This window comes from Cetorhinus maximus, chromosome 31 (assembly GCF_964194155.1).
Source record: "Cetorhinus maximus chromosome 31, sCetMax3.hap1.1, whole genome shotgun sequence".
Taxonomy (NCBI): Eukaryota; Metazoa; Chordata; class Chondrichthyes; order Lamniformes; family Cetorhinidae; genus Cetorhinus; species Cetorhinus maximus.
In genome coordinates, this window is record NC_135909.1 from 20,344,052 (window position 1) to 20,358,599 (window position 14,548).

The 14,548-nt window shown below is 41.0% G+C and overlaps 1 protein-coding gene and 2 long non-coding RNA genes across 3 annotated transcripts in view; 2 read left to right on the forward strand and 1 right to left on the reverse strand.

The window, feature by feature from the left end:
- LOC144670320 (uncharacterized) overlaps positions 1-2,787 on the forward strand; it is a 33,637-nt gene extending 30,850 nt beyond the window's left edge. Inside the window, exons 2-3 of the long non-coding RNA XR_013573856.1 lie at positions 1,365-1,415; positions 2,205-2,787. This is a non-coding gene — a long non-coding RNA (uncharacterized LOC144670320). The remainder of the gene's footprint in view (positions 1-1,364; positions 1,416-2,204) is intronic.
- The window catches only part of LOC144670321 (uncharacterized), a 132,024-nt gene extending 128,249 nt beyond the window's left edge, over positions 1-3,775 (forward strand). Inside the window, exon 2 of the long non-coding RNA XR_013573857.1 lies at positions 3,074-3,775. This is a non-coding gene — a long non-coding RNA (uncharacterized LOC144670321). The remainder of the gene's footprint in view (positions 1-3,073) is intronic.
- Positions 1-14,548, reverse strand: part of LOC144670314 (histone H2B-like) — a 1,149,071-nt gene that overhangs the window by 657,872 nt on the left and 476,651 nt on the right. The window lies entirely within an intron of this gene.

The window sequence follows — 14,548 nt, forward strand, 5'->3', positions numbered from 1 at the left end:
AGTCTGCCTATCATTTTCTGTCATGTAATTGTGGGATATACACTATTCCTATTAACTTCTCTCATGCAATTGTCACATTTAATCTTAAAAAAATAAGAACATAATAAATAGGACCAAGAGCAGGTTATCCGGCCCCTTGAATATGCTCCGCTATTCAATAAGACCATGGCTGATATAACTGTGACCTTTGCTGCCTGGTCCCCAAAGCCTCGACTCCCTCGTCAATCAGAAATCAGCCCAACACAGCTTTGAATTTATTCAAAGGCCCAGCCTCCACTGCTCTCCGGGGATGAGAATTCCAAAGTCTAACCATCCTTTGGGAGAAAAAATCCTTCTCATTGCAGTCTAAAATGGGAGACACTTTATTTGTAAGCTGTGGACCAGAGTTCTAGACTCCTCATGAGGGGGAACGTCCTCCCAGAATCTGCCCCGTCAAGTCCCCTCAGAAACTTATATTTCTAAATAAGATCACCTCCCATTCTTCTCAACTCCACTGAGTATTGGCCTAAATCGAGCAACTTTTCCTCATACGACCAATTTGTCTCATCTATGTCAATGTTGGTTTTACTCTGATTCCCTCACTGTCCGATATGTGATTGTGGGCTTTGTCCTGTAACTTTTGGTTCCTGCTAAGTGTATGGATTTTAATCTCTATCTGTTAGACTCTGCTATGGTCGTAAGCATTTCCTGATTTATTATATATGCATGATAAAAAACTCTATGACCGTCAGTAAGTGGTATGACTGTGTGGATTTATATTCAATATGTGATTTCCTGCCATGTTAGTGTTGTTTTCACTCTGTACAAGTCAGTATTTTGGAAAACTGGGTTATATACTGCGCCTGTCAAACTTTTAAGTGGGGCAATGTGCTTTAATCTGTTTCTCTCAATCTCTTTTATGCAAGTACCTTATTTTATACCCACCTGTCCGTTTCTGAAAAATGGGTGTAATCTGAATTGTGTCCTGCCCAGTTTCTGGTTCAGTGAGAATTAGTTTGCTCTATCTCCATCTGCTTCTGCTATGAGAATCTGGGCTTTATTGTACAAGTCACTTACTGATGTGTGATTGTGGATTTTAACTGTTTCAGTTTTGGACTGTGGACTTAACTATTTGTGCCTATTTTTGTTACATGAGTGTGTATTTTATTTTGTTCCTGTCGTTCTTTGCTGTTGTGAATGCTGGCTTTGCTTTGGGTCTGTCAATTTCTTAAACATGTATCTGGGTTTTCCTTTGTACTTGGACATTTCCAGTGTGGGAGAAAAGGCCTTACTCTTGATATGTTAATTTCTGACAGGTGAATATGGGATTGCTGTGAACCTCAGTGTCTAATTTGTTATTTTTAGCTTTAATCTTTACCTGGCAGTTTCCAGTCTGTGAATCAGGATTTTCTTTTGCACCTGTCAGTTACAGCTACGTGAGTGTCTATTTTTCTCTGTACAAGTTAGTCTCTGGTATGGAAGAAAGGTTTTTCTCCTGTACCTTTTAAATTCTGGCAAGTCAATGTGTGGTCGCTCTGTGCCTGTCAGTTCGTTGAATGATATTTTGGATTTAACTCTGCAATTGTGTGTATCTGATATGAGAAAGTTGATCTAATTCTGTACCTGTCAGTTACTGTAACAGAATATGTTTTTATTCGGTATCTCTTCATTTTGTTTAATGAGATGTAGGTTTTACTATGAATCTTTTAACCTGTAGAATGTAGATGTTGCTATGATTCGGTGTCTGTGTCTGATTGGTGAACATTTGTATTCATTTCCCTGTCTGTTCAAAACCTGTGAAAGTTGATTTTATTAAGGACCTCTCAGTAATTGGGATGTGACTGTGGGTTCTGTGCTTTGCCTGCACGTCTACGTTAAGTGAGTGTGGCTTTTTCCCTGCAATGGGATATCTCGCTCGAGTGTGACCATCTTTTTTTTTTGTGCTTGTTAGTTTTTGGTAAATGATTGAAAGGTTTAATCTTACTTCGCCACACAACTACTACCGCTTCAGGAACAGGTCAAAGCAGGTCCACAGTGAGTAACTGACCTTTTCACTCCCTAAAGCCTATTCTGCAACTTACAGACTACAAGTAAGGAGTGTGATTAAATACTTTCCACTACTGAGTGCACTCCCAACAACACTCATGCAGATCAATAATATTCTGGACAAAGTGTTTGATTGACACACAATTCATGAGTCCATTCCCTCCCCCACTGTCACACAGTTTGTACCATCTATGAGATCTACTGCAGCAACTCAAGAAGACTTCTTCAACTGTGTCCTCCAAACCCGCAACCGATTATACCTAGAAGAATATGGACAAAAAGTGCCTGGAACAACACCACCTGCAAAGTCACCCCCAAATCAAACACCATCCTGACTTGGCAATATGTCACCATTCAGTCATCATCACTGGGTCAAAACCCTGGAACTTGCTACCTAACAACAAATTTGCCACACCTATGGATGACAGACAGCATCAGACAGAAGGCAGTCCACCACCGCCTTCAAAATGACAATTAGGGAGGAGCAAAACTCCTGGACTTTCTAGTGACACAAACATCCAAAGAACAAATGGAACAGTATTAGTAACTGCTCTATGTGTGAAATACATTTGTTCAGTATCTGTTTATCACTGGTTCCATATGTGAGTTAGTAATTCATCCTGTATCTGCCAGTTACCGCAAGTGAATGGTTGTGAGATTCATTATGTGCTCATCATTCTCTGCTTCACTTTGAGAGTTTTGGACTAATTCATTAGCCGTTAATTGTCTGCCTCTATCATGTCCTGGTAAAGAATGTGCTGTTGAAATAATGCTATATCTGACTGTTTCCGGTAATGAATGCAATTCTGAAATTCCTGCTGTAACTTCTGGTTCTGTGAACTGTACATGAGTGAGATTTGTTCTGTATCTGTCACTCTCCTTTGTTTTTTTGTATGATGGTGGAATTCATTCTCCAGCTGCAAATCTTGTACCATGTGAAAGCTAGGATTCACTCTGCATCTGTCAATCTCTGAACTGAATGTGTGTGAGAGATTTATTGTGTGCTGATATCAATCTGTACCTCCCAGTCTCTGCTCTGCTCTGTGAGTGTGGTCACATTCACTGTCTGTCACTGTTGTGGTGTGACTGTGGGATTCATTCTGTGATTGTCAGCCCTTGGGACTCAGCAAGTGTGAGAGTCAATCTGCATCTCTCCATTTCTCATCCATTATTAGGTTAATTATGTAACTGTCATTCATTGGGGCTATGTTGTTACAACCATAATTCTCCATCTGTTAGTCTCTGATTTGAGATGAGAGTGTGGGATATATTCTGTATCTGACAGACTCTGGCCATGTGTGTCAGTGTGGGTTATTTTCTCTTTCTGCCATTCTCTGGTACTGAACAGGACAGGTAATTTAGTTCTGTATCTGTCAGTCTCGTGTGCTTTTTGTGAAAGAGTTTTTAATAATGTATCTGTCGATGTTACTGTGTGTGAACATGAGATGAATTATGTACCTGTCAGTCTATGGAACTGAATGTGGTTTTGTGATCCATTCCATCTGTCAGTCTCCAGAATTACAACTGAATATGGACCTCTTTCTGAAGCTGCCAGTATCTGGAAGTGAGTGTGAGTTTGACATTAGTTCTGCTGTCATCAGTCTCTGAATAATTATATGTGTCCCTGATTCATTGTGTATATATCAGTCTCTGGTATTTTATCTAAATATTGTTTTCCTTCCGTATCTGTCAGTTGTGGTACTGTGAATGAGTGCAGGATGAACTACATAAATGTTATTCTTTGATCCTGTGATTGTGGTATTCAATTTGCTTCATGTTTTCTACTGTGAAATGAAAAGTGCGTTTTATTCTATGTTTTCTTTCAGTTTCCTGTGGAGTGTAATACTGTTGCATTCAATCTGCATTTGTCAGTCTCTTGAGTTACATGTGAATGCCTTATTCATTCTGTATCATTCATCTCCTACAAAACTCAAGAAGCTTGACACAATCCAGGGCAAAGCAGCCTCATTGTTTGGTGCCACATCCACAAACATCAACTCCCTCCACCACTGATGCACAGTAGTAGCAGTGTGAACCATCTACCAGATGCACTGCAGGAACTCACCAAGCCTCCTTGGGCAGCACCTTCCAAACCCATGGCCACTAACATCTAGAAGGACAGGAGCAGCAGACACATAGGAACACCACCATTTATAGGTTGCCCTCCAATTCATTCACCATCCTGACTTGGAACTATATCGCTGTTCCTTCACTGTCGCTGGGTCAAAATCCTAGAACTCTCTTCCTAAAAGCCTTGTGGGTGTAGCTACACCACATCGACTGAAGAGGTTAAAGGTGGCAGCTCACCACCACCTTCTCAAGGGTAATTAGGGATGGGCAATAAATGCTGGCATAGCCAGCGATGCCCACATCCCATGAGTGAATAAAACCAAAAGTCCCTGCGACATTACACAAGAGTGGGATTAATTCTGACTCTAACATTTGTGAGTGCGGCATTCAGCCTTTAGCTGTCCATTTCTGAAAATAATTATGAGGCTGGGGTTGATTTTCTTTTCCTGTCTTCATCTACTACTGTGTGTGAACGAGATTTGTCTTGTGCCTGTCAGTCTGGACACTTTAAATTGTGCTGCTCATTCTGTGTCATTGCCTTGCAAAGTGCCTGATTGGGGTGTTTATATGTACCTGTCACTATGCAGTACTGCATGGGATTGAGAGGTTCATTCTCTACTTTTCAATCTCAACTGCTCGATGTGAATGAGATATTTTTGGCCATCAGTCTCAGGTACAGTAAGTGAATGTGAACTTTCTGATACCTTTGTCAGCCCCTGGTACTATATGTGACATTCTGCACCTTTCTGCCAATGACAATGTGTATGAAAGTCACTTTAATTTTGTATTTTTCAGTCTCCGGATTGAATGTGTGCTTGGAATTAATTGTTTCTATGTCTATCTCTTGCATTTATTCTCTATCTATGCATCTCTGGTGTTGTATGTAACTGTGTGATTTCATAAATTACTGTATCAATATTTGGTTTACCTTTGGTTTATTGTAAAATATGAGTACAATGTTTTTTTCATAGCCAAAGGTTACATTCATTTTTTTTGTGTGAGTTGTGTAGTGCTGTTCAATTTGTATATCTGTGAAAACGAATTGAAATGATAGCATAATAATCGATCTGATACATGGTCTGGTATGTAATTCATGCAATTTGTTAAAAGGGAATTGACTCTTTAACTCTACATTCTAGTCTAACACTTAGTGAGATTTTGGAACTGGTACTTAATCTGTAGCTCAGTCTACACTCTGGGGTGCGCAACAGCAATTCATTCTGTATCTTACAATTGGGTAAATGTTGTCTGATGTAGTTAATAATTGGTATTTAATTTGTGGCCAAGGCGACACTATGTACTTAAAACAAATAGTGGGCTTGCTTTGCCCTGGGATTGATGAATCTAGTTCTCAGGTGTACTGGGTTGGAGCGAAATGGAAACAACTTCTCCAACCAATGATTTGTTTGAATATTTTATTGAAAGGGCGCCTCTCAACGTCGCGAGTATGTGGGTCTCTATACCGTTTCATTTTGGACTAAAGACTTGGCAGTATCTCTGTGCTTTGTGAGTGATATTGTACTTACTGTGAGTTGGAACCGTCAGGCTGCACTTTTCCTTGTTTTGAAGAATCATCTGATTCCTTCAATTCTTTCCATACACACAGAAAACAAAACTCCTTCACCTGAAGAATAGGTAAGTAGAAGATACAAAAGTGATCTTTTTTTTTCAAATAATAATTATTATGAAGAATCAACAAAGCAAAACCAGCAGCACATCAGTGTCTGAGCCCACCGCAGTACTGGAGCAATCTGATTCTGCTCATCTGTTATTTTGAGCAGATTTACAAGTTTGTGACATTGAGAAACAACCTGTCCTGTGCACTGCTCCTTGAATTAGACTATCCGATGGAGGAGTGACTTTGGCAAGGGTCAGATTTCTGTTTGCAACTCCCTTTGAACTAACTGTACACCCGGAAACAAGCAGGTACTGTTTAAAATGTCTCTTTCACACTTCTCACCTGGTGCCTGAAATTGATCTTCTTTGTGTAACTGGAAACATTGTTACTGTGCGGCTATTTCCCCCGCCATTCTCTGTCCAATAACAAGGGACAGTGGGAGCCGGAACTAAGCCAGGAAGCTTCACTCGGGTTTGGGGAGAGAAAGCAGCAATGATCTTCAATGGCGAGTTCTTCTCACTCTGTCCAGACACTGCTCGAGAATGGCCTCTCCCTTCCCCCCGCTCACTCCATGTTCCGGGAGCAGCTCGTGTTCCAGGGAGCCCATTAAAAACAGCCGCCGCCTCCGCCTCAGCTGCCCGGACACTCAATGCCAATCTCTGAGCATATCTGCGGACGCGGCTCCAAACCGATGCGCTGCTTTAAGCAGATGCTGTTTGTTCACTTCCCTCTGGGGCGGTGATGTCTCCGATCGCTGCTGAATTAAACCCTATTCCGCTCACTGAGTGAATGACGCTCTCAGCCATTGTTGGGGGAGGGGTTGCGCATGCGCCGTCAACCTTATGGTGACGACACCGGGGACGTGTATAAACAGCGCATGCGCACATCTCCGCAGCAATTCAGCGGTAAAATCAATGGGAATTTCGCCCATTTCACTCTCATCACAGAGAGAACAAAATCCCCGAACCTGTGTCGGCGCGGGGGGCAAGGGGCGTCGGGTGCGAGTGGACGTGTGGCGGAAGCGGGGACCATTCGCGTTGGAAGCTCAGGTTTTGTCCCATTTTGATATTCAATTTGCGTCCATCCCCTGCAGATTGTTTGTTATTAAATTGTCTCTCATCCCGTTAAATTTAGACTTTCTACAATTTCGGGTATTAGTTTTTGTTTAGTTTTCACATTTTTCAAAGTTGAAATTGAATTTGATTCCATTATGCTCACTCGTAATAAAATCATTGGTCATAGAGTCAATTACTCAATACTAACTGTATTATGGCCGACCGCTTTGTTAGTCTGGAATATATGATGCCAGAAATATATCTTGTGTGTAAGCAAGACATTAACTGCTTTCAGGCTGAGCTACCCTGCTCGATGGATTTTATCAGAATAGGGGTCTCTTAAAGCAATTTACTGAGTTACAACCTTCCATAATCACTGAATCAATATATTATGTCACTTCATTGCTTGTGTCAGGAGGCCTATACAAAAGGATCCTTTCAATTCGAATCACCCTGTTGTTTATTGATTCTGATTATTTATATTCCTCTCTTACAAATGCTGCAATAAGGCTACCCTTCCTCATTTTCCATTTGCCCCATGTTTTCCAAAATTGTTGCAACCTGGAATAATTATGACCAGCTTGTAGCAGTTTCTCTGTAATGGGCATGATTTCATAGTGCCGAAGCTGAATTTTGAAATTCTTATTCATTCAATGTTTTCTTGTTAAATGTATTTCGTAAGCTCTGTGTGTCAGTACATAAGACGCTTCTTCTGGCATGATACTTTGTTTTGTCCTTGTGCCCTGATGTTACCTTTTTCATTCTGTTTAAGTTTTGAATTCTGTTATTTGTCACTACGATGTTGCATACCTCAGTAATGTGTTATGCACAGCTGATGGTAAATGCTGAGCTGCTCAAATCCCAAAGGGAAACTTGAAATAACTGTCACGACTGTTTTGCAATATCCATATACTTCGAGATGCATGCTTCGTATTCAGTAGCAACAAGACCACCAAATCTCATAGGTTTCTTACAAAACTAAATTAAAACTTTATTATATATAAAAAAGATTTTAAGCACATACATAGGTTTACAAATTACATCTATGATAACTCGTAGCTCCCCTAGTTAATCTAACTCCAAGCTACCTCTCCATTAAGGCAACAGTAAAACACATAGATTTTAAAAGGCCCAGGCAAAGTAACACTATACCCTGAACAGTCGAATTCAAAGTGAGTTTTCTTAATTTCAGTTCTTGCAGACAGCAGTTTCAGATTTACATGCTAGAAGCTTTTCACACTTGTTAGCTCTTAAAATGCCTTCCCTTACAAACAGCCTTCTCCCCTTTATACATATTTTCCCCTTTTAAAGGGAATTTCCATTGTTTCACTATGTCTTCGGACTTTACCTCTCTAATAATAAAATTCTATCATAGCACCAAATTTACCAGTAATCTTTGGGAAAACTAAACACACTGTTTCTTAACTTCTCCTGGCTAAATGAAAGATTTCTTTCCCTGTCTTGAATTGAAGCTCGTCTGGTTCATTTAAAAATACAAATATCCCCTTTAGACCTCACATTCTAAAATTTCCCCCATGCTTACCTCCTTAACATTTCAAACGTAACTTATCTTCTGATACAATAAAGCCTTCAGACCAGCTGCCTTTAATTCAATTAAGACCCCCCTCACGCCACACACACAGACCCATAGACACAGACTCCACTATTACTCTGCTTTATAATAAATCCCAAGAACATTATGAAAATTATTGTATCTTCCTTACTAACGTTAATATTAACTTCATCGGGCACCAGGAGTATCTATAATATAGTTCTTGAAATTTGCTTGTCTCCTTTTTCCTATCCTTGAACCAACAAGAGAAGCAAATCAGCGGAGGCATTAGTGGAGTACAGAAAGTGCAGGGTAGAGCTTAAGAAAGCAATTAGGAGAGCAAAGACGGGATATGAGAAAGCTCTGGCTGCTAAAAGTAGGGAAAATCCCAAGATATTCTATAAGTATATCAAATGGAAGAGGATAACCAGGGAGAGTAGGGCCCATTAGGGACCAAGGGGTCAATCTATGGGGGGAGCCAGAGGACATCGATGGAGTGTTGAATGAATACTTCACATCCGTCTTCACCCAAGAGAATGAGGCTGAAGGTATCGAACTGGGGGAGAGAAACTGCGAGGTTCTTGAGCAAATTGATATAGGGAGTAACAAGGTATTGGAGGACCAAAACAAAAACAGAAACAGAAATACCTGGAAAAACTCAGAAGGTCTGGCAGCATCGGCAGATAAGAGCACAGTTTTGTTTTTATCAAAGGTATTGGAGGTATTTGCAGGCCTAAAAATGGAAAAATCTCCAGGTCCGGATGACTTTTGTCTCAGACTGCTGAGGGAGGCAAGGGAGGAGGCCGCAGGGGTTCTGACCCAAATTTTTAATTCCTCTCTGGCCACGGGGGAGGTGCCAGAGGACTGGAGAACAGCTCATGTTGTTCCGATATTTAAGAAGGTTTGTAGAGATAAGCCAGGGAACTACAGGCCAGCGAGTCTCACGTCGGCGATGGGAAAACTATTGGAGAAAATTCTGACAGATTTTTAAATGGCCATCATAAAAACTGCAATCATATTCAACTTTTACACATGGATCGCGAGGTGCTTCAATACAATCAATGAATGTTACAATCATTTCCATATGGTCATTACAGACAGACAATGCAGTGGTATTGGAGTTATCAACATACGTCATGTTGCACTCAGAGGTGTCCTGCTTTCAGACATTTCCACAATCTCACAAACACTTTCAAATGGAATGAGGGAATCCACTCACATTCGCTTCTCTGATAGTTTCTAGAGGAATGGTGATGCGGGCGTTGCTGATTGGTCACTTTGTGCTGCGTCTCACAATGTTGTTCATGTTACCAATCAGATATCTACTGAACTCACCAATCCGGAGACTCCACGGAGTGAGGGCGGAAAATACCGGCGCCAAATTCAGATTCCAAACGATTTTTTTTCAAATTTTAAAGCCCGCCAAATTTGTAAAATAAAGGACATAATATCGTACTAATTGGAAATAGGCAATTCAATATTGAGAATACGAATTTTAGATTCACTTAATCTCTCCTCTTTCCCTAGTCTACAGTTGATCTGTGTTTGTCTGTTTCTGATTTTCATTCTGGGTTTATCTGTATCTAAAAACAAGCCGAAAAGATCGGCACCAAGTTGGAGGAATCCAAACTTTTTTTTTATTCGAAATCGAAGACGGCCGATATATTTATAAAACAAAAAATACATTCAATAAAGAAAATCCCACTAATAGGGAACACGGTCGGACAACAACGTTTTAAAAATATCCGTCCCTAATGGGACTATTTCACATTTTATCCCAAGTTCCAGATTCGCTTATAGAATCCAGGATCCATTCGGGGTTAATTTCGATCCTTACTGAAATCCTCTAACCAGCCGGCAGAAAGTCTCATTGACATCGTTCTACAAACGGACGGTTTATTGTAGATATTCGTGAGTCAAAAGTAAAAATTTTTGGTGTAAATTTGCCAGCGTTGAGACTGAAGGTTCCGACACAACCGGGGCTGATAGGAAATGAACTGATCGATTATTGAGACCAAACTTGACCAGAACTGGAAACTGACGCATTTGCGTTTTATTCTCTCTCCAAAGCCAGGGAAAGGGGCCGAATATAAACGCGTCTGAGAACAAAGCGCAAAGGGTGAGCGGGCAGACATTCATTTATGTACTTTATTAACAACAGCGAATAATTGAACCGAGTCTACATTGGCCTGAATGTGTGAAACAAAACTCAAAAAAACATCGTTCGAAATTTTTCAAATTAGAAACACGACAAATTAAAAATTGAGGTGGTATAGCCTTTTCAGGGAGATTGTGGGTGGCTCTTAAAAGAGCCTTTGTGTTGTGAATGTGTTTTTCAGTCCGTTGTGGGGTTTTACTTGGAGCTGGTGTACTTGGTCACCGCCTTTGTCCCTTCCGACACGGCGTGCTTGGCCAGTTCCCCGGGCAGCAGCAGGCGCACGGCGGTCTGGATCTCCCGGGAGCTGATGGTGCTGCGCTTGTTGTAATGGGCCAGGCGGGAAGCCTCACCCGCGATGCGCTCGAAAATATCGCTCACGAACGAGTTCATGATGCTCATGGCCTTGGAGGAGATGCCGGTGTCGGGGTGAACCTGCTTCATCACTTTGTAGATGTAGATGGAGTAACTCTCCTTCCTCGACTTTCGCCGCTTCTTGCCGCCCTTTCCTGCCGGTTTACTCACCGCTTTCTTGGCGCCCTTCTTAGCAACTGGTTTCTTCTTCTCTTCAACCATCTTCAATCTCAATTTCACACAGAAATAAACCAAACCCCTTCCGTCCGCTCATTAAATAGACAGTATGACAGTTATATGCTAATGAGGAATGGGGGAGACAATGATTCTGATTGGACATTTCTAAAACAAAACGGGATTTATTTGATGATTTTCTGATTGGATAGCTAATCGACCAATCATATTTAGCTTTCTCCACCAATCATTAGCCTCCTTACTACAATCAGGAAATACATTTTACAAAGACCCTCTCCAGCCGGAGTTTCTCAGTGTGTAAAGATACACCGGGAAATGTCGCCTGTGCGAGGGACTATCCGGGAATCTGGGGTTCTTTCAAAAACTATGAGGCTCTGGTAATGTGTGTGATTGTAGGATTTCCTCACTCTCTGATACTGTTGTGTGAGTGTGGGGTTCCTTCACTGTTTGGAAGGCCGTGGTACAGTGTGCGAGGGCTGGATTTATTCTGTATCTGTGACTTGATGGGACCATGTCTCAGTGTTGGATTCACTTGGCATCCTGGAACTCATTGTGCATCTGTCCGTTATTGGTGCATGTAAGTGAATTCAGTCTCTCCTTGGGATCATAAGCCAGTGCGGAATTAAATCAGCATGTGTTTCTCTCGGCCAGAGGAAGTGTTGGATTTATTCTGTACCTGCCAGGCTCTGTAACTGGACGTTAATGAGATTCTTTATTTGTCAGTCTCTGGCACTGTAGGTCAGTGTGTTATTGATTCTATATCTGTCAGTCTGTGGTACTATATCTGAGCCTGTGAACTTCTCATTCACTATCAGTGCCTGATACTGTGTGTGAATGTGAGATTAATTCTGTACCTGTCAACATCCGTTGCTGAATGGGAGTGTGGAATTCAGTCTGTATCTGTCAGTCTCTGGTACTGATTCAGAGTGTGTGATTCATTCTCAGCAGCTCAATCTCTTGCAATGTTTGACATAATTAATCTCACTGTCACATACAGCACCAGGAACTGTCAAATCTAGAATCTATTTCAATGGGTAGTACTGGATATGAGTGTGGTTAATTCTCCTTTAATCAGTGGTACTGTATGGGAGCTTGTAATCCATTTTGATTCTGTTTGGACTCTGGTGCACTCTGTAAGCATTGGTTCCATTTTGTAGCTCACAGTGCCTGAAATGAAGGATTTGTTTTGTCTCTACCAGTCTTTGGCTCTAAGATTCCTCTGTATTTCTCAGTCTGTGGTTCTGTGTGAATGTCAGATTCATTCTGTATCTCTCCATCTCTGGGACAATTTGAGATTCATCCTGTATCTATCAGTCAGTGTGCTTTGTGTGATGTGGGATTCATTCTGTATCTGATAGTCTCTGGCATGGTGTGTGTACTGAGATTCAATTTGTATTAGTCTCTTTCACTGTGCATTTATTGGTTGTCCTACCTTATCTCTCAGTGTCTGGTTTGTGTAAGGTTTGTTGAGTAGTCTCTGCTGCTGTATATAAGAGAGACGGTTATTGTTTAGTTCTCAGTCTTTGATGCTGCATGTGACTCTGGGATTGATTCTGTATCTGTATGTAATATTTATCCCAGGAATAGTGTTCAAAATGCCATGTCTAACACCTTCAAACCTTTAGGAAAGTAGATTTATCATCCCCATCCTTACCTGGTCTGACTTATATTGGATCCTAGGACCAAGCACAGCAAAGACGTTGACTCTGAACTGCCATCTACAATTGCTGAGTAAACCACTCAGTTGTATTCAAAAAGGCAGCTCACCATTACCTACCCCAGGGCAATTAGGAATGGGCCCATATCCCATGAATGAATAAAAAAGCTCACATCTCCTACAGTAACCAGTGAACACTAAAACTCTAGATGTTTGTCAGAATTGGGTCTACCTGAAAATATCTCCAATTTAGAGTTAGGTTCACATTTTCATTTCCCGTTGACAATCAGTTTTTCTTTAATCTAGCAGTCTTATCAAGTGGTTTTTATACACATAAATGTTTAAAAGTGTCATACTTATCAACTGCTCTTTAGACCTGTAATTATCTGACCTTGCGTTGTGAGTGAGGAGATTCCCCACTGGGTTGTGCAAAACAGGAATCTGGATGGAAATTAATTTCAAAGCCAGGAAATCGGGTAGAATACAAGTCTGAATTTCTGATTCACCTCATCAGTAGATCAGACTTCTTGCTGGCAGCGTGAACTTGCAAAGTGGTGTTTGAAACCAAACAAACCACATCAACACCCATTTGTCCTTTTGTCTATGACATTTTAGCAGTCTCTTCTTGGCCTCCACCTATCACTGGCCCCCTACCGAGCTCTTCCTGTCCCACCCCCCTCTACCAGCTTATATTTCGTCTCATGTCTATATGTCTTAGTTCTGATGAAGGGTCATATGGACTCGAAACGTCAACTGTATCCCTCTCCGCAGATGTTGTCAGACCTGCTGAGTTTTGCCAGGTATTTTTGATTTTATTCTAGATTTCCAGCATCCGCAGTATTTTGCTTTTATCTTAAACCACGGTAGATCCTGGCTCATTCGCTTAGGTAAATCCAATGAAAGCAGTTATACTTCAGGAGAATTGGAATGGGTACCAGACACAGCTCAGGGTAACTAAACCTTCTATCAGAGAGTGTAAAGGTTAATGGAGAAGAGTGTGGCAGATAAATGAATTCCAACTGGAGTTATCTAAATTGCAGTTGAAACCTTATCAGTAGTCATCACTGGCTTAGAATAGCTGGGACTATTAATCTTGGGAAAGGATGGCTGTTGAATGGATATGATCAATGTCAATAAAGAGAATCCATTTTGCCCACGTGGAAAGATAATTTAAGCTCGTTGGACAAGACAGAAATAGAAAAAAGAACAAAAGGAAAATTAAATAGGCCGGTGCGGAAGAATATGCCAGTGGGAGCAGCTCAGCTGCTCTTGCAGAGAGCTGGCACAGATACTATGGGCCAAATGGCCTCCCAATGGTGTAACAATTGCGAGATTCTATTCTATATATTATGAGTGTAAACCTGACTTATGGTTAATATAAAATGTGTTTCAACTGGAGTTAATAGCTGTGGGTATTAATCAGATATTATGTCAGAGTTTTGGATTAGAATTCCATCTCTGCGAACACAATTCAGAATGTCCGTGTAGCATACATACTGGGAAATGTATTAGATTGTAAAATCAGCTTAATCCAGATTGTAGAGGCTCTGAGATTTGGGGAGTGGTATGTATGCATTGTTCAGTCTGCAGTCTGGGTACAATGTTGGGATTCATGCATTATCTTACAATTAGGTGCTGTTTACCTGTTCTCTTTGTTATTTAATGTGTATTTAAGGTCCTCCTTTTGTTTCGGTGACACAGGGCCTTGCAATCTGAGGGGGGTGTAATTTTGCTCAGTGATTTAATAAGGTCCCACACAGGAGCTTATTACTCAAAATTAAGACTCGTGATTGAGGATCATTTTAAACTTGCCTGTTGTGCTCAGTTTACTCTATGAGAATGAATACAGTATCTACCATTCTGATAC